The sequence below is a fragment of the Portunus trituberculatus genome, chromosome 13, assembly GCF_017591435.1.
Source record: "Portunus trituberculatus isolate SZX2019 chromosome 13, ASM1759143v1, whole genome shotgun sequence".
Lineage (NCBI taxonomy): Eukaryota > Metazoa > Arthropoda > Malacostraca > Decapoda > Portunidae > Portunus > Portunus trituberculatus.
The window spans coordinates 6,257,325-6,279,703 of NC_059267.1; the positions used below are offsets into that span (position 1 = coordinate 6,257,325).

General features: G+C 44.7%; 1 long non-coding RNA gene across 1 annotated transcript; it reads left to right on the plus strand.

Annotated features, from left to right (window-relative positions):
- The first annotated feature begins 3,644 nt into the window (after nucleotides 1-3,644).
- On the plus strand, nucleotides 3,645-21,764 carry LOC123503154. The gene is made up of 3 exons (XR_006674349.1): nucleotides 3,645-3,896; nucleotides 13,908-14,101; nucleotides 21,446-21,764. It is a non-coding gene; the product is annotated as an uncharacterized LOC123503154 (long non-coding RNA).
- Nucleotides 21,765-22,379: the final 615 nt, after the last annotated feature.

Consider the following 22,379-nt stretch of genomic DNA (forward strand, 5'->3'; position numbering starts at 1 on the left):
GTTTGTGGGAGGGTGTGGGAGTGTTTTGGAAGTTTTTGTGAGTGTTTGGGAGTGTTTGTGAGTGTTTGGAGTGTTTTGGGAGTGTGTGTGTGTGTGGTGAATAAGGTGAATAAGAATGTAAGGTGTAAGTGAATTAGGGATAGAAAGGAGGAGGAGGAGGAGGAGGAGGAGGAGGAGGAGGAGGAGGAGGAGGAGGAGGAGGAGGAGGAGGAGGAGGAGGAGGAGGAGGAGGAGGAGGAGGAGGAGGAGGAGGAGGAGAAGGAGGTACAAAAACTGAGAAGTGGAGGTGTGACTAAAGGTTCTGATGTGTGTGTGTGTGTGTGTGTGTGTGTGTGTGTGTGTGTGTGTGTGTGTGTGTGTGTGTGTGAGAGAGAGAGAGAGAGAGAGAGAGAGAGAGAGAGAGAGAGAGAGAGAGAGAGAGAGAGAGAGAGAGAGAGAGACGGGAGGCTAATGGCGTATTGTTTACATGTGGTGACACGTGGTGACTTTGTGCCTCTCCACCACCACCACCACCACCACCACCACCCGACCTGTGTGTTTGTCCTGGTGGTGGTGGTGGTGGTGGTGGTGGTGGTGGTGGTGGCTGTAGTGGTTGTAATTGTTGTATTTCTTTGCTGGCATTTCGTTTCATTTCATCAAATTTATCCACACAATGACTCACCTTGAAAGAAAATGGTATCGTGATATTTTCCTTCTCTCTCTCTCTCTCTCTCTCTCTCTCTCTCTCTCTCTCTTTGGCATCAAGAAAACACCGTAAATTTTGTGTCGCCATAAGTAATTAGCTTAAAAATAACATAAATTTGACTCACACACACACACACACACACACACACAGACAAGCGAAGACAAAAAAAAAATCTCTTCTGTATCACTACTTTACCGTGAAGAGTCAAATGTACTGCACGAACTAAAATAAAAAAAAGAAGAAGAAAAAGAAGAAAAAAAAAAAAAGCAAGGTAATAATGAATGTAAATAATATCCTGCTCATGGAAGGCGTCAAAGATTAGCATGAATTTACGATCATTACCAGCAATTATAAGCAAACACCACCAGTCGAGTCCCGGAGCATTCGACAAGCCACAAGGAACAAGTCGACACAATATTCTAAACCCACTGAACTCGACACTGCAAGATTTCAATGACGTTTAGTACTGCAAATGTGTCAGGAGCAGTGATAAACGTTTGCATCCCCCTTGGCAGCCTTATCTGTGGCAGGCAGCGAGGAGAAGGGACTCTTATCAGCCAGACGTCACATGAATCAGTATCTACACCCAACACCCGCATCGCTCCCCGCCAAACTACTGCAGGAGACGCTGGCCAGATCCTCACCTGTTGATAATCACGTCCAGGTAATTTGTTTTGTGTTTGTATGTATGATTTGCCCTTGCGTGTGTGTGTGTGTGTGTGTGTGTGTGTGTGTGTGTGTGTGTGTGTGTGTGTGTGTGTGTGTGTGTGTGTGAACCAGCTCAAAAAAAAGAGAGAAAGGGAGAGGAAAGTAGGAAAAAGAAAGGAAGGGATTGTGAAGGGAGAGAAAATAAAGGCGAATCATTAAAGGGAAAAAGGAAAATTAAGAGAGAATGTGAGAAAAGAAAAAGAAAGAAAAACGAATCTTCCAAATAAATAAGATGGAAAAAGAGGAAAAAAAAAAAGAGGCATTTCAAGAGCGAGGGAGGAAAGGAAAGCTTGTGACGGGATAGGGAAGGAAGTGAAGAGGGAAAGATGGAAAAAAAGAAGGCATTTTAACGAAGAAAAGGGAGAAAAGAGGAAGGAAGAAGAGAAGTGAATCACGATAGAAAGAACGAAAGAGAAAAGGTAAAATAAAGAGAGAAGAAGGAAGGAGTTGTGAGGGAAGAGGAGAGGAAGGAGAGGAAGGGGGAGAGAGAGAGAGAGAGAGAGAAGAGCAACCCATCTAAGAACCAAAGATTTATATACAGGAAATGAGACCACGAATTAGGCCGTACGTCAGCCCCCCGTGAAGGCCTGGCCGCTACTGAAGAAATACACGGTGACGGAACTCTTTAATGGACCACGCTGGAACTCAGGAATTAAAGAAAATGGACTCATAAAAATACCGCAAAGAGGGCTGGCGTTTGATTTACGGCGAGGAGCTTAATGCTGGGAATTTATTAAGGAAGGAAAAATATATAAAAAAGAAAGAAAATAAAAAAAGAGCCGTTACAAATAAAAGGAAGGGAAAAATATTAAAGAAAACAATAGTTCTTTAATTTATACAGTGTGGAATTTGATGCTGAGAATTTATTAAGGAAGGGAAAATATATAATAAAGGAAAGAAAATATAGAATAAAAGAGCCGTTAAAAATAAAAGAAAGGAAAAAAACAAGAAAAAAACATGTGTACATCAATTTCTACAGTGTGGAATTTAATGCTGAGAATTTATTGAGGAAGGAAAATATATAATAAAAAGAAAGAAGATATAGAAAAAAACAGCCGTTACAAACAAAATGAAGAAAAACAAAACAAAACAAGCGTACATTAATTTCTACAGTGTGAAATCAAATGCTGAGAATCTATTGAGGAAGAGAAAATATATAATAAAAAGAAAGAAAATATAGAAAAAACAGCAGTTACGAATAAAAGAAAAGAAAAAAAAAAAACAAGTGTACTTTAATTTCTACAGTGTGGAGTTTAATGTTGGGAATCTAAAAGGGAAAGGAAATATAAAAATGTAAATCGTACATAAAACTGAAAAAAAAAAAAAAAGAACAAGGGAATTTGAATGTTTGCAGTGTGGAGTTTAATGCTGAGGATTATTTATAGGAAGGAAGGAAAAAGAAAGAAGAACACAAAGAAAGAAAACAGAGAGAAAGACAGAGAAAAGATGGAAAAAGGGGAAAGGAATGGATTAAGTATAGGAGGAGGAGGAGGAGGAGGAGGAAGAGGAGAAGAAAAGAAAAAGACGAAAAAAAAATCCAGATGAACATAAATTATAATATCCTTTCAATAACATTAATATACCTCTCTCCCAACACTCCTATCCCACAGTCCTCTCCCTTCTCCACCTCGTGTCATTCCCACACTTACACCATTATTCACAAACGCCTTCCCCTCTTACTACAATTTTAAAGCCAGAGAGACAACTAGTCGAGTTTTTAAGACAGTTTCTTCTTTTTGATAAACTAGAAATCTTGCCAATCTATCACCAGAAAAATAAGAAAAAACTCATAAAAACACGGGTATCTTCAACTGGAGCCTTCGGAAAGCAGTGATGGTGAGAGAGCAAAGGGTTTCAGAATACAGGAAGGCTTGTATTCTCAAACACTTCTGCGTCTCACCTCCACTACTCCAAAAGGCTTTATTTAAATTTACTCGAGTTTTTTAAGATGTTTTTTACGGTTCTAGAGGCAGAGTGACAAGATTTCTACATTATTAACTGAGAAAACACTTGAAAATCCCGCTAATCATCTCTGTGGCCTTGAAAAAATAGTCGTGGTGAAAGAACAAAGGGTTTTTAAGTGTGTTTTTACAGTTCTAGAGGCAGAGTGACAAGATTTCTACATTATTAACTGAGAAAACTCTTGAAAATCCTCGCTAATCATCTTTGTGGCCTTGAAAAAATAGTCGTGGTGAAATAACAAAGGGTTTTTAAGTGTGTTTTTACAGTTCTAGAGGCAGAGTGACAAGATTTCTACATTATTAACTGAGAAAACACTTGAAAATCCCGCTAATCATCTTTGTGGCCTTGGAAAATAGTCGTGTTGAGAGAGCAAAGCGTTTCTGAATACGGATTTTTATCTCATGTTCCTGTGGTCTTGTGGCGCTCTGGTGGCCCCTGGTGGAGGGCTTCGGGACCTGGGCGCCGCGTGCAGACCACATCCATCACCCAAACACCGTCAGGAAGAGAGACAGTGACGGATTGAGAACAGCAACAGCCATTGGTAGCTTAACTTGCTGTCCTGGTAGCCATAATACATCTCTTCTTCTTCTTCTTCTTCTTCTTCTTCTTCTTCTTGCTCCTCTTCTGCTGGTGCGAATACTGTAGCTCTTTCCTTTATTGTTGTTCTTTTGTTGTTTTTCTCTTCTCTTCTTCTTCTTCTTCTTCTTCTTCTTCTTCTTCTTCTTCTTGCTCCTCTTCTGCTGGTGCGAATACTGTAGCTCTTTCCTTTATTGTTGTTCTTTTGTTGTTTTTCTCCTCTTTCTTCTTCTTCTTCTTCTTCTTCTTCTTCTTCTTCTTCTTCTTCTTCTTCTTCTGCTTCTGCTTCTTCTTCTTCTTCTTCTTCTCCTTCTTCTTCTTCTTCTTCTCTTTCTGTTTATTCTTTATTTTCTTTCTTTTTTCTTGACTCGTTTTTCTTTTTCGTTTTTTTATTCTTCCTTCTTCTTCTTCTCCTTCTTTTATCTTCCTTTTTCTTCTTGAGCTATTTGTCTTCTTTCTCTTCCATCTTCTCTTGCCTTGCCTTATTTGTGCCTCCTCCTCCTCCTCCTCCTCCTCCTCCTCCTCCTCCTCCTCCTCTGAGAATGTCTGGGTATGTCTAAGAATGCACAAGGAAGGTTGGCAATGCTCTTAGGATGGTTTGGGATGGTTAGTATAATTTGGGATAGTCTAGGATGGTTTCGGATGGTTTAAGATGGTCTGGGATGGTTTGGGATGGTCTGAGGATGGTTTCGGATGGTTTGAGATGGTCTGAGGATGGTTTAGGATGGTTTGGGATGGTTTGAGATGGTCTGAGGATGGTTTAGGATGGTTTGGGATGGTTTGGATTAATTTAGAATAGTTTAGGATGGTTTAGGATGATCTGGGATGGTCTGAAGATGGTTTGGGATGGTTTAGGAAGGTTTGGGATGGTCTACGATGGTGTGGGATGCTCTGAGATGGCCTAGGATGGTTTGGGATGGTCTAGAATGGTGTGGGATGCTTTGAGATGGCCTAGGATGGTTTGGGATGGTCTAAGGATGGTTGGAATTGACAGAAGAGATACTGATTAGGGATAAATTTCAACGTTAATTGTATTTTTTTCTCCCCCTTACGAGTTATAAAGCAAGGACACTAAACAACCACACACGCACGCACACACACACACACACACACACACACACACACACACACACACACACACACACACACACACACACACACACACACACACAATCTCATTTAACGTGATTTCCAACACTCTTATATTTCCTATTTAATTGTTCCCTCCTCCTCCTCCTCCTCCTCCTCCTCCTCCTGCAAACCTGTCTAAGCCAAAGAGGTTGACGGGAACAGGAGGAGGAGGAGGAGGAGGAGGAGGAGGAGGAGGAGGAGGAGGAGGAGGAGGAGGAGGAGGAGGAGGATGGAGGATGGAGGAAAGAAGGCGAAGGAAGAGGAAGGAAGAAGAAGAAGAAGAAGAAGAAGAAGAAGAAGAAGAAGAAGAAGAAGAAGAAGAAGAAGAAGAAGAAGATACTGAAGTAACAAATGAGAAAGATGCAAAAAAGGGGAAAGGAATGGATTAGGTGAAGGAGGAGGAGGAGGAGGAGGAGGAGGAGGAGGAGGAGGAGGAGGAGGAGAAGGAGGAGGAGGAGGAAAAGGAGAAAGAAAAGGAAAAGAAATAAAAGAAAAAAAAACAATCCAGATGTACGTAACACCCTATGAACAACAGAAATATAACTCTCCCAACACTCCTCTCCCACACCTCTCCACACACATCCTCCCACTCACCCTCTCCTCACACCCTCTCCCACACACCCTTTCCCACACACCCCCTCCCACACACCCCCACCCACACACCCCGTCCCACACACCCCACGTTAGCATAGTAATCGCTCACTCTGCTCCCTTGATCTCTCCACCCACCCCTCCCACAGCGCAGTAACGTTATAAATACTCTCTGATAACCATGGGCGGCATCGTAACAGCACATCTTGCCCCGCGCCGCCCATAAAAGCTGTTAGTTGGAGAGAAACAGCCGGCAACCCACAGCGCCATCTCCACCCGTAACATTACCACCACTCATTAGCCCCTTCACCTGGCTTAAATGGACAGGTAAAGCCACGATACCTGTCCACTGCTAGCGCCTCGTGAAGATGGATCACAGACGGGCGGTGAGCGACAGGTGGGCTCCGAGACAGGCAGTGTGATCCATCGTTCGTGGGTCAGTAAGAGTGATCAGCAGTGAGAGAGAGTGATGTTTCCAGTCCCTAAGGTTTTTGGCTCTCCCTCTCTTTCTCTCTTCTTCTCCCCCTCTCTCTCTTTCTCTCCCAGCGGCCATTGGGAGAGGCCACGCTGCGCCCACTCTGCCCCCTGGTGGTGGACATGGAAAGCACACCTCCCTCAGCCTATCCTCGTCAAACTGTGCCTGGAAGCGTCGCCTTTTATTCTCTACGGCAAGTGTTTTCCATTACTCCTTCCTACCGTTCCCTTTTTGCTGAGTTCTAGACCCTTTTGCTCTCTCAACGCAGTTATACAAGGCCACACATCTGGTTAGCCGGGTCCTCAAGATTTAATCTGTCACTAGAACCGTAAAAACATCCTCAAAAATCCACGTAACTTTAATTAGAACCTTTAATATTGGCCACACATATAGTTGGCCAGGTTCTAATGAGTGTTTCTTCTGTTGATTAAGTAGAAATCGTGTTAATCTGTCACTAGAACCGTTAAAACATTCCTCTAATATCCATTTACCTTCATGATTAGGTTGTATTTCTGAACGCTTTCCTCTCTCACCATGATTGTTTTCAAAGGCCATAGGAATGACTAGCAGGGTTCTGAAGAGTGTTCCTCCTGTTAATAAGGTAGGAATCATGTTAATCTGCCACTCAAAACGTAAAAACAAGCTTAAAAATTCCTATACCTTCAACTAGAACCTTCAAAATTGGACACAGAGATGGTAAGCCGGGTTCTCAAGAGTGTTCCTCCTGTTGACTAGCTAGAAATCGTGTTCATCTGTAACTAAAACCCTATAAACACCGTCAGAAACCCGCGACTCTTCAACTAGAGCCTTCTGAAAGTAGTGGAAGGGCGGAGTAGAAAAGTTGCAGATTATGGCGCCAAAACTGAGGGTCCTTCACGATTTTATGTTCATGGGAGACTGTTAATGGCTGATGGAGTGATGGAGTGATGGCGCGAGGGTGTGAGGATGTGAGAATGAACAGAGGGTGAGCAGAGGGTGAAAAATGGCACGGAGGAAAGGGGAAAGCAAAACGAGAGAGGGGGAAAAAGGAAAAAAATATGTAAAATGAAAGAGGGAAGGAAAATAAAAAAAAAAGGAATGTAGGATTGAAATGGACCGGAGAAAAGTGACAAGGAGAACAAAATTAATAGAAAGAAGAAAATGAAAGAAAATAATGAAGAAGGGAAGGAGAGAAAGGAGGAAAATGAACAAAAAGAGGAATGTAGGGTTACAATAGACCGGAAAAACGTGACAAGGAGAACAAAATGAATAAATGAATAAAGAGGAGAAAATGAGAGAAAAAAATGAATGAAGAAGGGAAGGAGAGAAAGGAGGAATATAGGGAACGTGACACCACCACCACCACCACTAGTGACGCCCCATAACACAATTACTTTTGCCGGTAACTGAAGGCGCAGACGAGGCGGTGAGAGGCGTGACGGAGAGCTCCCTTACCTCCTTCCGCCCTGCTGCCCCTGTACTCTCTAATTACCCAGGAGAAATGACCCGCCGCTAACTAAATGCCAGGTAAAGGTGAGGTGGTTAACGAGGCTTGACCACCGCCACTTCTCCGCTAAAATGAGCTAAGTGGAGAGGCTGGAAAGTGGCGAAGCGAACACATATAATTAGCTAAAATGTTTTGGTCATAATTGTGTTGTAAAATTACTTGACCTGAGCGTTACCTGGTGTTTATGTAGCGAAACTGTCTATTATTAGTTATTTGAAGTGTTTCGTGTGTATTTTTTAAGGAAATGTTCAAGTATCTGAAATATTTGGGTGTTGTGTTGTTAAATTAACTTGAAGTGAGTGTTACTTGTTGTTTTACGAAGCGAAATTCAATTGTTACTTATTTTAAATGTTTCGTGTACATGTTTTTTATTTTTTTATTTATTTATTTTTTTAAGCGAACATCTAATTATCTGAAATGCCTTGGTCATAATTGTGTTGTAAAATTACTTGAACTAAGTGTTGGCTGTTTTACGAAGCGATACTCTCCATTATTTGTTATTTGAAGTGGCTTGTGGGTAGATTTTTAAGTGAAGACACAATAATCTTAATATTTTGGCCATAATTGTGTTGTAAAATTACTTGAACTGAGTGTTGGCTGTTGTTTTATGTAGCGAAAAAACAACAACAACTTTTCTTAGTTATTTGAAGCGTTTCGTGTGTGTTTTAAGCGAACACATCCAAATCTGAAATGTTTTGGTGATGATTGTGTTCTAAAATTACTTGAACTAAGAGTTGGCTGTTGTTTTATCTTGCAAAACTGTTCTTCATTAGTTATTTGAAGTGTCTTGTGTTTTTTTTTTCTAAGCGAACACATCCAATTACCTGAAATATTTTGGTTATAATTATGTCGTAAAACTGTTTGACCTGAGTGTTGGCTGTTTTACGAAGCGAAACTGAAAAAAAAAACTGTCTATTATTAATTATTTGAAGTGTTTCGTATGTTTTTTTTTTTTTTTAAGCGAACATCCAATATGTTTCTGGTTGTGATTGTGTTGCAAAATGACTTGAACTGAGTGTTGGCTGTTTTACGAAGCGAAACTCTCCATCATTAGTTATCTGAAGTGTTTCGTGTGTGCATTTTTTTTTAAGCACGCACATACAATAATTATAAATGTTTTTGTGTTCTATTGTAAATTTACTTGAACTTTAAGTGTTGGCTGTTTTACGAAGCGAAACTGAAAAAAAAAAAAACCTGTCCATTATTAGTTATTTGAAGTGTCTTGTGTTTTTTTTTTCTCTAAGTAATTGTTTGTTATTAATATATCTGAGTAGAGTATTAGTTGTTTTGTGAAGGAAGGCGAATTCCTTGCCACTTATATTGTTTTGGTTGTTTTGTGAAATGTTTGTGCTTGTAAATGTGCCGAAACTGAACACTGGTTGTAATTTCATGTGTCAAAAGCGATCGTCATTGTTGTCATTTGAATTTATGAAGCTTAAAGTTATGATGAGGAGGAATTGCCGTGTGTGTGTGTGTGTGTGTGTGTGTGTGTGTGTGTGTGTGTGTGTAATTCACTGTTTGATCTGCTGCAGTCTCTGACGAGACAGCCAGACGTTACCCTACGGAACGAGTTCAGAGCTCATTGTTTCCGATCTTCGGATAGGCCTGAGACCAGGCACACACCACACACCGGGACAACAAGGTCACAACTCCTCGATTTAAATGTACTCACTGCTAGGTAAACAGGGCTACACGTGAAAGGAGACACACCCAAATATCTCCACCCGGCCGGGGAATCGAACCCGGTCATCTGGCTGCGCTCTAACCACTGAGCTACCGGGCCGTGTGTGTGTGTGTGTGTGTGTGTGTGTGTGTGTGTGTGTGTGTGTGTGTGTGTGTGTGTGTGTGTGTGTGTGTGTGTGTGTGTGTGTGTGTGTGTGTGTGTGTGTGTGTGTGTGTGTGTGTGTGTGTGTGTGTGTGTGTGTGTATTGAAAGGAGAAGGTGAAGGATAAGAATGAGGAGGAGGAGAAGGGGGAGATGATGGTGGAGAGGAGGAAGAGTACGAAGTGAAGAAAGATGGCGGTACCTTGTCACACCTGAATAATATAATTTCTACCTTTGTGTTCTCTGCCGGCGGAGTCATTACGTGGCAGCAAATTGTTCCTGATGTGACACTGTGAAATATTGGAACGGGGATGGAGTGGGGGTGGTGGGGTGGGGCGGGGGCGGAAGGGCGGGGCGAGTACCGAAGCTCACCTGGGACTCCCGCGCCAGGTGTCACGAACTCCCAGGTAACGACTGTCACGTTCGGAAATACACCTGGCGACACCTGAACGTTACGAGACATAATACATAAAAACACTTTAAACTTATAAAAAAACGTATCAGAACAATATTATAAAGTTTAAGCGATATTTTTCTACGGTTTATTATTTCTAGAACGATAATTTAGAGGTCGTGGGAATGTTAGACGAAGCTGAAGTCGTAGTCGTGGGTGTCAACGAACGACCAGGCAGTCCAAGAAACGACATCAAGACACGACCGCAATTGTAGAAACTGCTGCGTGAAAAACTACCTCCAGTCTTGCCGTGATGAGGGATGAGATAATTGGTGGCAGCGATGAGGATAAACAGAACTCCCGGCGCACGTTGCTGTTGCTTCCTCTCACTAAATTCTGACCCCGGCGCTGCGCAAAGAACCGATATTTGAGTGTGAGGCGGTACAGTTCTTTCTTTCTTTCTTTCTCTCTCTCTCTCTCTCTCTCTCTCACACACACACACACACACACACACACACACACACACACACACACACACACACACACACCGTATAGTGTAGTGGTTAGCACGCTCGACTCACAATCGAGAGGGCCGGGTTCGAGTCCCGGTAAGCGGCGAGGCAAATGGGCAAGCCTCTTAATGTGTGGGGTGTGTTCACCTAGCAGTAAATAGGTACGGGATGTAACTCGAGGGGTTGTGGCCTCGCTTTCCCGGTGTGTGTTGTGTGTTGATGTGGTCTCAGTCCTACCCGAAGATCGGTCTATGAGCTCTGAGGTCGCTCCGTAATGGGAAAGACTGGCTGGGTGACCAGCAGGCGACCGAGGTGAATTACACATAGAGGTAGGGCGTGACAGGGGGGCTGCGTCGCTACTATACACTAATGCTAACAAAAACACGTCATACACACCCGAGAAAATATTTACCAAGAGTCGCGAGGCTTGAAAGATTGCAACTGTGTGTACCTGAGCGAGTGACAGTATATTTTGGGGGTGACTTAATGTGTTCGCTGCATGGGGGAAGGACGAAGAGGAGGAAGAGGAGGACGGAGAGGATGAAGAAGGAGGATATGGAGGTGATGGAGGAGAAGGGAATGGTATGAAAGTAAGGTTTAGGTTAAAGAATAGAACATATAACAGCACACACACACACACACACACACACACACACACACACACACACACACACACACACACACACACACACACACACACACACACACACACACACACACACACACACACACACACACACACACACACACACACACACAAGCGAGGGGTTCCACTCATCACCGAGGTGGTGGCGGTGCCTCGCAATATCATGAACAGCCCCAAGTGGCCGTAAACGCGGTGGGCGGCGAGCACATCAATTAGGAAGAATCGGGTCCCTTGAAGGGGGGCGGAGGGGGCGCCGCGCCACGCCAGCCCTGGCATGCCTGGAGAAGTGTTTGTGAGGCGGGGCAGCTCCACCACTGGCTGTTGGCGGTGGAAGTGCAGGCGTGGCGAGGCGAGGCGAGGCAAGGCGGGTATGGACGGAGGCGGCGAGGCAGCGGTGAGGTGAGGTGAGGTAAAGTGAGCGAGGTGGGCGTTGTGAGGGTGCAGGGCAACCACTCCTTTGTCTGAGGGCGGCGCAGGTGACGGGTGACGGGTGAGAGTATCTGCAGCGTCTTGTCGCGGATAAAGGGATGCCTGGGAGGCCTTTGTGTGGGGGAGGCGTCCCTGCCACGCCACACAATCCCCTCGCGAGTTATGATAATGACGGGGCGCTGCGCCGCGCCGTATTGCGCTCATCACTACACTTGTCCCGTGGCTCACGGTTCCCACGTAAGCAACGGAACTCCGAGTGGCGAGGCGCGGGTCGAAGAGTCCCGCGGCACGACGCTCCTCAGCCAGTGTCGGTAATGAATGGCGCGGCGGCGGGAACAAAACCCCCGGGAGACAGTGGCGGCGGGGGGCGGGGCGGCGCGGGGTGGGGGGCGCAGGTGATGACGAGCGAGTGTCCTCCAGATTGACAAGCACCACGTGAAGGTGCGCCAGGAGGTCCCTTGGCCGGCCAGGGCCCCGCCGCGCCCGACAAAGGGACGAGCCTGGCGCAGGTCTCTGAGGGCGGGACGCAGCGGCGGGTTGTGCACTTCATCGGTGGTTGGCCTAACGATCGGTGTTTGTCTGGGCGCAAGTCGTGTCTTCCGCCAGGCTGGGTCTTGTTTGTCTGTTGTTTCAGGGGCTGCGATGGTCCTTGCTGCACAAAGCCGCGCCTCCCCGCCACGCCCACGCTAATGGCCACAAACTGGGCCTGGTGAGGGGCGCGGACCCCCGGGGCCTGTACAGCATCCTCGTCCGCCTCGTAACGCATAAATGTGAACACCGATGGGCCTTATCACTCTGCAGGACAATGAGCGGCACGGCGCGGGGCAGGGTGGGGCGGGGCCAGACCCTCCTGGCGGGGCCTGGAACCATGCAAGGCTTTCACCACGAAGGCAACGTTTTCTGCTCGACGCCCTCACTCCCGCCGTGACCAGAGCTGGTCTTAGATTACTTCAAGAGTTTTACTGTTAGTGATTGGACATTGAAGGATGTTTTCATGATGGTAGTGACAGTTTAACGATGGTTCCACACCGCCAAGAGGAAGAATACCCATCAGAACCTAACCAATCACCACTGAGACTCTTGAAGACGGACTGGTGTTAGAATATAATGAAGGAGGCTGCACGAGGTGGTGGGTTGTCCAACACTGGGGCACCTCCTGTACTAAGAACGTCTCCCTTTGCCAGCCCTCCTATCACCACCTGTCCCCCTATCCACCCACCACCAGCCTATCCACACTGGTGACAAACACGGGGAGACGAGCGGCGAACAGCTAGAGACAGTAGTGGGCGTGTCCTGACATGCAAATGACGGTTTGAGAAGAGACGACGGTGAGAGCGAGATGAGAACCCGGACGGCACTTCTGAACCAGGGAGCCTCGCAACCGCTCGCCCCCCTCAAGGGCCGGACAATATACCCAGCGGGCCGCGGCCTCCCAGCGGGGCAGACACTCCTCGCGGCCCAAGACAATCGGCAGGAGACAATGATGGCTCTCTTAATGCGAAAAATATGAGGATGGCGGCCAACAGACATCACTGCAGGATTTTCCCATCAGGATTAGGACACAAAGGGATGAGCACAGTGGGCACAGGCACTCCGGGGACACGCAGAAAGCCCCGCAACAAGCACCACGCCGCGAGGACACTACTCTGGCACCCTACTGCCTGCCGAGGGAGGGAAACGAACAGCTGTCGATATGGGAGGAGAAAACGGAATAAACGAGGTGCTGGGAGGAAAACAGGAGGAAAATACGAGGGAAGCGGAGGGAAAATGGTGTCGTGGTGAGGGAGGAGGGAGAGTGGAGGGAGAGTAGAGGGCCGGGAGTTGTAGAGTGAAGGGAGTGGTGTTGTAATCTTTCTCCTCGGCTGTGTGATGTGAGTGGCTGAGGCGAAGTGGTGAGGGGGAGGAAGAGTGAGTGTGAGGTGAGAGGTGAGAGTGGCCCGCTGTCCTGGCTTAGCGGTGTGGTCTGGCTCAATCACTCACTCACTCACTCACTCACCCATTGAATGACTGATTAACTGACAGATTGGTGAATTCACTCACCCTCTGCCTGACTGACTGATTATCTGAATGACTTATCGTCTGACTGATTAATAAACTGCCTCATTAATTCACTGACTGCTACTACTATCACTACTACTATTACTATTACTACTACTACTGCTGCTACTACTACTACTACTACTACTACTACCACCACATTAAAATACTACTACTACTACTACTACTACTACTACTACTACTACTACTACTACTACTACTACTACTACTACCACCACCACCACCACCACCACTACCACTACTACTACTACTACTACTACTACTACTACTACCACCACCACCACCACCACCACCACCACTACTACTACTACTACTACTACTACTACAATACTACTACTACCACCACCACTACTGCTACTACTACTACTACTAATACTGATACCACCACCACCAATAATCACTCCTCACAACCATAACCACTCCATCACAGTTTGCAGAACACGACAGGACATGTTTGGGACAGGAAGCGGCAGCCACAACCTGACCACTTGAAAGAGGCGTGTAGGAAGCCACACAGCGAGCCTAACCACACCACCACCACCACCAAGTTCGAGACCCGCCGCCGCCTGGAAAGCCCCTGCAGTAAAACACAGAGCAAGGCAACGGAGAAGGACACGAGCCAAGGTATATTTTTTTTTTCACCACTAAGCCACCTCAAGTAAGAACGAAAAGTCACTATTGAGAAAAGAGATCAAGTGGAAGTGAGTCCATTTGTGGGAGTTTTATTTTGACGAGTGTTTAGTTTACCAATTCTCTTTCGTGAAATATCTAATCTAACTTAACTGCTGCTACTACTACTACTACTACTATTAATTACTACTACTATTGCTACTGCTACTATTACTACTACTACTACTATTATTACTTGTACTACTACTACTACTACTACTACTACTACCACTACTACTACTACACTACTACTGCTACTACCACTTGCTGCTCACTTACCACTACCACTACTACTACTACTACTACTACTACTACTGCACTACTACTGCTACAACAACAACAACAACAACAACAACAACAACAACAACAACAACAACTACTACTGCTGCTGTCTGCTGCTGCTGCTACTACTACTACTACTACTACTACTACTACTACTACTACTACAACTACAACTACTATTAATACTACTACTTTCACCAATACTACTACTACTACTACTACTACTACTACTACTACTACTACGAAGGATGTGCAACGAAGGACCTGAAGTGGGAAGGAAACAGCGAAGGATACTCAAATAGATCTCCCCCATTGAAACACCAAAGACGAAGGACACGTACTGGAAGCGAAGGATTTGCGCAACATCCTCACACTCTCCCTGAAGGATTTCTACTGCAGGATCTCAACTGAAGGAGCTCAACTGAAGGATCTGCACTGAAGGACTCCTAGGTAGGACTCTCCCTCTACCTCTCCCTCTCTCTCTCGGGATTGACGGGTAGGGATGGATGGCAGGGGCGGCGCAGCGGACAGGGGCGGACGGGTTTCATCCATCAGAGGGCGTGATGGATGGGTAAGGATGCTGCGTCTCCCCACCTGGCGCCGCCCCCTGACACTAATGGCCCCAGCCTCATCTCGCCTCACACTGGGGGCCTCTGTTTTTGTGCCGCCCTTGCTTCCTCCTCCTTCTCTTCCTCCTCCTCCTCCTCCTCCTCTTCCTTCGTCTCTTCGTTTCTTGCTCTTCTTCGTTCTCCCTTCTCCTTCATCTCCTTCTTCTGTTTTTTTATGTTCTTTTTCACGTTCTGACTTCTTTCTCCTTCTCTTCCTCCTTCTCTTTCTCCTTCTCCTCCTCTTACTCTTCTTCGTTCTTCTCCTCCATCTCCTTCTCCTGGTTCGTTTTCTTTGTTATTTTTCACGTCCTGGCTTCATCCTCACCCTCTTCCTCCTTCTCCTCTTACTCTTCTTCCTACGTCTCCTGTTCTTCTTCTTCTTCCTTCTATTCCTCCTCCTCCTACTTCTTTTCCTTTGTTTTTTTTCATGTCCTGATTTCCTCCTCCTCTTCTTCTTCCTACTCTTTCTCCTCTTCCTCTTCCTTTTCTTCCTCCTCCTGCTTGTTTATCTTTTTCTTATTCATGTCCTGACTTCCTCCTCCTTCTCTTCCTATTCCTCTTTCTCCTCTTTCTCTTCCTTCTCCTCTTCCTCTTCCTTATACGTCTCCTTCCTTCTACTCCTCCTCTTCTTCCTCTTCCTCTTCCTTATACGTCTCCTAATCCTCTTCTTCCTTCTCCTCCTCCTCTTGGTAAGGAAGAGGAAAGTTGAAAATAAAATCGGAGGGAAAGATACCAAATGTACGTGTAAGGTGGAGGAAAGTGAAGGAGGAGGAGGAGGAGGAGGAGGAGGAGGAGGAGGAGGAGGAGGAGGAGGAGGAGGAGGAGGAGGAGGAGGAGGAGGAGGAGGAAAAGGTGTGTTGCGTTTCATGTTTGTCTGTCAGTGGCGCTCCTTAGGATGAAGTGATAAGGCGACAGGTGCGACACAGGTGATGGAAGAGAGAGAGAGAGAGAGAGAGAGAGAGAGAGAGAGAGAGAGAGAGAGAGAGAGAGAGAGAGAGAGAGAGAGAGAGAGAGAGAGAGAGAGAGAGAGAGAGAGAGAGAGAGAGAGAGAGAGAGAGAGAGAGAGAGAGAGAGAGAGAGAGAGAGAGATGGACTTCGTGTGTTGATTTGCTTACTCTTCATTTTTTTTTCATCAATCTATCTATTCTCTGTCTTCTTTCTCTCTCCTTCCTTTTCCTTCCTTTAAAAAAAATATCGCCTTTTTTCAATCCTCCCTTAAAAGCAACCCCTTTTTTTTTCAAACCTCCTTTAAAAACAGCCTTTTTTCAATCCTCTTTAAAAATATCTTCTTCTTTTTTCAATCTTTCTCTAAAAATCAACCCTTTTTCAGGCTCCCTTTAAAATCAACCCAATTTATTAATCCTCCCTTAAAGTCAACCTTTTTTTCAATTCCTCCTTTAAAATCTACTCTTTTTTTCAACCTTTCTTTAAAATCAACCCTTTTTTTCCAATCTTCCTTTAAAAATCAACCTTTTTCAACTTCCTTTAAAATTCAACCCTTTCTATAGATCCTTCTTTAAAATCAACCCTTTTTTCAACTCTCCTTTAAACAAATACCTCCTTTTTTTCAATCCTTAAAAATCAACCCTTTATATAAACCCTTCTTTAAAATCAACCCTTTTTTCAACTCTCCTTTAAAAAATACCTCCTTTTTCAATCCTTCTTTAAAATCAACCCTTTTTTTCAACCCTCCCTTAAAACAGCATATCCTTTAAACCTCTCTTAAAAACACACTTTGAAATCTCGTCTCTCCCATTTTTCCTCCTACTTCTGCCCCTCCTGCTCCTGCTCCTGGCCCTCCTTCTACCCCTCCTTCGTCTCCTTCTACGTTCCCTCCTTCACTATCAGAGCAAAACAATCCTAGAATCACCAGTTCTCTATCAGTCTTTCTGTTTTATTTGATATCAGTAAAGACAGGAGGTAAATGCAAGGAGGAGGAGTAGAAAGAGGAGCAAGAGGAGGAGGAGGAGGAAGAGAAGGAACAGGAGGGGCAAACAATCCTTCATCAATATCCTGCTATCGGTCTATCGGTCATCAATCCCTGGCTGAAGGAACATCTGTCTGCAATCTCGCCCTTCCGCGCCGCCATACTCAGGGTTCATTCGTCATTTGTCTACAATAGTCCACTCATTCCCTCGTGTTGTTTTTATCTGACCACCCCATCGCACTGTTCGTCTCTCTCTCTCTCTCTCTCTCTCTCTCTCTCTCTCTCTCTCTCTCTCTCTCGTTTTTGTTTGTGGTTTTGTTTTTCACCCACTTTTCCTTTTCTTTCTTTCCTTTCTCTCTTTCTCTTCGTTTTTTTTTTCTTCCTTCCCTTTCCTTCTTTCCTTTTTCCTTTGTGTTTCTCCCCTCTCTTTTCCTTTTCTTTATTTTTCTTTCTGTGTTTCCTTCAACTTTCCTCTGTCTCTCCTTCACTTTTTTCTTCTTTCATGTCTGTTATCTTGTGCTTTTCTTTCCTCTCTTTTTCATTAATTTCTTTCTTTCTTTTCTTCCAAACTCTTTTCCTTTTTCTTGTCTGTGCTTTTTTTCTTTCTCTATTTTCCTTTGCTTACTTCTTTCCCTCTTTATTTCATTCCCTGCTACGTTGTTTTCCTTTTCTTGTGTATATTCTACTTCCTTTCTTTTCCTTTGCTGTCTCTTTTCTTCTTCTTCTTCTTCTTCTTCTTCTTCTTCTTTTCTTCTTCTCCTTCTTCTTCGATTTATTTTTCTTTTCCTTTCTTCTTCTTCTTCTTCTTCTTCTTCGGAGGAGGAGGAGGAGGAGGAGGAGGAGGAGGAAGAGGAGGAAGGGGAATTAAATAAAAAAATGCAGGATGATAAATGGAATAAATGAAGTAGATGGAATATCACAAGACAGAAGAAGAAGAAGAGGAAAAGGTGGAGGAGGATGGAGAGAGCTGTGGAGGAGCATTTGAGGTGGAAGGGTAATCTGTGGAGGCTAAGTGGAGAGGTGGAGAGAGGGAGTGAAGGGGATGAGAGTATGTACATGGATAAAAGGTGCTACGGTTGGGAGGGAGGGGTGTGGAGGAGCTGAGAGGGGAGTAGGGGCAGGTGGAGGGGTGGGGAGGAGGGGTGGGTGGATGCCTGGCGCAGCGGGGGAAGCTGGGTGGAATGTTTCATTAACTCGCCTGTGTCATTGTGAGTCTCTAGCTGCCCCTTGCACTCCCACCCTCATCTCCCCACGCCCCTACCCCCCCCTACACCCCTCCACGCCCACCCACCGCCCTCCTTCATCACCCCACTACCTGGATTAACCTGGGTAGCACCACACACCAGGGAAAGGAGTGACGGTGATAAACTAATATTTCTCTTTGTTTTTCTTGTTTTCCATCGTCACTCCACCGTGGGAATGACGCCTGTATAGAGGAACGCCTTCTCCTCTCAATAAACTGGATATCTTGCCAATCTATCACCAGAAACACAAAAATACTCTTAAAAACACAAGTATCTTCAACTGGAGCCTTTGGGAAGCAGTGATGGTGAGAGAGCAAAGCGTTTCACAATACAAGTCTGAAATCTCAAAGTGACGAATGTTTTCCTGTTTTCCTCCTCTTTCCTCTTTTTACGGAGAGGAGAGTAAGGAAAAGGAATGAGAGGGTAATGCATTCTTGTGTTCTTCCTTTCCTTTTTCCTCTTTCGTCTTTTTACGGAGAGGAGAGTAAGGAAAAGTAATGAAAAGGTAATGTATTCTTGTGTTCCTCCCCCTTCATTCCACAGCCACTTAATCAGGGAGTAGCAAGGATGAAGTTTGTCTTTTCTGTTCCTCTTCCTTCATTCCACAATGGAGAAGACAAAAAAAGGAAAGGAATGATAGAATAATGTTTTCCTTTGTTCCTCTTCCTCATTCCACAACGGAGAGGAATGTGAAAAGGTAAAGGAAGATCAAGACATATTTTTCTCTTGCTCCTACTTCCTCATTTCACAACGGAGGTACAAAGGAAAGGAATGGTAAAGAATAACGTTTTCTCTTGTTCCTCTTATTCATTCCACAACGAAGAAGATAAGAAGGGAAAAAATGATATAGTAATTCTTCTTGTTCGTCTCTTCATTCCACCACGAAGGAGAAAGAAAAGAAAACAAAATAAGGAAAAGAGTAACAGAGAAAATAATAAAAGAAAGAAGTAACAGAAAAATAGAAATAATAAGAATGGTAAACAGAAAAATAGTAATAATAGAAAACTAATAACAGAATAATAGTAATAACGAGGAATAACAAATAAATAGTGATAATAATCTCATCTCCTCTTCACAGCACCACAACATGGCCCCTTCACTCCCCACCACCCCTCCACCCCCCATCCCTCACCCCTTGACTCCATCACCCCTTATCCCTTCACACCCCTACCCCTCACCCCTCACCCTCACTTCTCTCACCCCATCACCCTATCACCCCATCACCCTCATCTCCCTCTCACCCCTTTGACTCCATCACCCCCTTACCCATTCACCCCATCCCCACCCCTCCTCACTACATCCTCATCACCCCATTACCCCATCACCCTCTCACACCATCACTCCCTCATCCCCCCTGACTCCATTACTCCCTTATCCTTCACCCCTACCCCCTTTCTCCTCACGTCCTCATCACCCCCCCTCCACGTCACAGCCAGCCAGCGTCCCTTCCCTCAGTATGCACGGAAGTCAGTGCCGCCGCCGCCTCATTACACGAGTATCGCACAATAACCCTTTGAGGAACCAACACAATAACTCCCTTTGTTACTGATGCACATTCTGATTTGATTTGGCTGCAGGAGACATACAAACACACACACACACACACACACACACACACATCTGTCTCCCTCCGTCCCATCTCCATCCATGCCTCACACTCCTCACTCACTCACTCACACGCTGCTAGATGTCACTGTTGCTTCATAACTGATAAGATTGGTAACTGTGCAGGTTCTAAAGGATACTAATATTATGAGTTTTCACTGGTTTATCATTATTAACTATTTCTAAAAGTAAAATCCATAATAACTAACATTGGTAACTGTACTGGTTCTAGAGGATACTAATATTACGAGTTTTCACTGGTTTAGAATTAATTACAATTTCTAAAGCTGCACAATGACACTTTTACCGCTAGATGTCACTGTTGCTCCATAATAAATAGTATTGGTAGCTGTACTGGTTCTAAGGAATGCTAATATTACGAATTTTCACTGGTTTAACACTATTAACTATTTCAAAAGGTAGAAACTGACACTTTCACCGCTGGATGTCACCACAATAAGCTAAACAATGGGTGAGAGATGAAGATACGTGGAAAAAAAGAGTGTCGTGTCTTTTTCTGAGGCTGCGTGTGTCTTCCAAGGCCTCCTGAGGTGAGGAAGATGTTAGCAGCGAGGAAAACAAGGGAGAGATGACACACGAAGGAGAGGGAGAGGGAGGAGGAAGGAACAAAGGACTTTATTTACACGTGCGAGAGAGAGAGAGAGAGAGAGAGAGAGAGAGAGAGAGAGAGAGAGAGAGAGAGAGAGAGAGAGAGAGAGCGGAATGTCAGACGAGAGAGATAAGGAATTTTAATATGATGAACATTCATATTAACACTACCAGGGAAATACACGGATTTTCCTGGGATTAATTCACCTGGTGGAAAGATTACCTGGAGGAGGAGGAGGAGGAGGAGGAGGAGGAGGAGGAGGAGGAGGAGGAGGAGGAGGAGGAGGAGAAGGAGGAGATAGAGGAGGAAAAAAAACAAGAACAAGAACAGGATAAAAACAGGAACGAAAAAAGAACAAGAAAAAGAAATGGAAGAAGAAGAAGAAGAAGAAGAAGAAGAAGAAGAAAAGAAAGAAGAAGAAGAAGAAGAAGAAGAAGAAGAAGAAGAAGAAGAAGAAGAACTTGAAAAGAAGATGAATAATAATAATAATAATAATAATAATAATAATAATAATAATAAGAAGAAGAAGAAGAAGAAGAAGAAGAAGAAGAAGAAGAAGAAGAAGAAGAAGAAGAAGAAGAAGAAGAAGAAGAAGAAGAAGAAGAAGAAGAAGAAAGGAGAAAAAAGAAGAAGAAAAAGAAGAAGATGAAGAAGAAGAAGAAGAAGAAGAAGAAGAAAAAGGAAGCTATACCAATTCCACTTTATTCCACCTCCTTTATCACTTTCCTTCTTCACCCCTTCATTATTCCTCTTCTCTTGACTCCCTTCTATATAGCACCCATCCTCCTCTCTACCTCTACTTCACCTCTCTCACCCTTTTTTCTCCTTCCCTATTTATACCCACCCTTCTCCTCCCTTTCACTCTCCTCACCTTTCCTTCATCTTTTTAACCCTTCTTCTCTCCAATTCCTACTTGTATATACCTCATCTCTCCATAATTCATCTCTCCCATTCACTTCCCTCCACTTAAACTCGCCTTGTCATTTGCCCTCATCTCATCTCGTCTCATCTCTTTCCTCACAGAAACTTAATGAGAAGAGGCGGATAATGACGCGACGTTGGAGAGAAATTTTTAGCAGACGAAGACGACGGAAAGACGAGGCAAAGACGAGCTGGAGACGACCTGGAGACAATTTGGGTCGTTAGTCGTAATGTTTCCAGCACAAAGAAGGTTGATTAGTGGCCGGTCTCTTTATAAATTGACCAATTAGCCAACCGGGAGCGAATCAAGATGGTAGAGAGAGAGAGAGAGAGAGAGAGAGAGAGAGAGAGAGAGAGAGAGAGAGAGAGAGAGAGAGAGAGAGAGAGAGAGAGAGAGAGAGAGAGAGAGAGAGAGAGAGAGAGAGAGGAAGGTAGGGAAGGTTTTTTTTTTATAATGATGGTAATGATGATGATGATAGTGGTGGTGGTGTGGTGGTGGTGGTGGTGGTAATGGTGATGACTGGTGATGTGATAGTTGGTGTAATCTTCATCTTCTTCTGCCTCCTCCTCCTCCTCCTCTTTCGTCCTCTTTTTCTGGCCTTGCTATCCTCCTCCTCCTCCTCCTCTTCCTCCTCTAGCAATGAGGTCAAATGATGAAAGGAAGAGGTGCGTTGATGAAATGATGAGAGAGAGAGAGAGAGAGAGAGAGAGAGAGAGAGAGAGAGAGAGAGAGAGAGAGAGAGAGAGAGAGAGAGAGAGAGAGAGAGAGAGAGAGAAGACAACATAAGATCCAACACACACACACACACACACACACACACACACACACACAAACAAGCAATTCAGCCGTCAAGTGGTTCACAGGATCGTTGTGCGTCGTTACGTCTCATCGCCACAAAGGGAGTGAATAAAGGAAAGTCCTAAAATGCCGTTCTATTAACCTTCCCTTTGAAAAGTCAGCGTGGCAAGCGTTATGGCGCCGCCCTGTCACCTCTTAATGGACCACCACCACCACCACCACCACCACCACCACCAC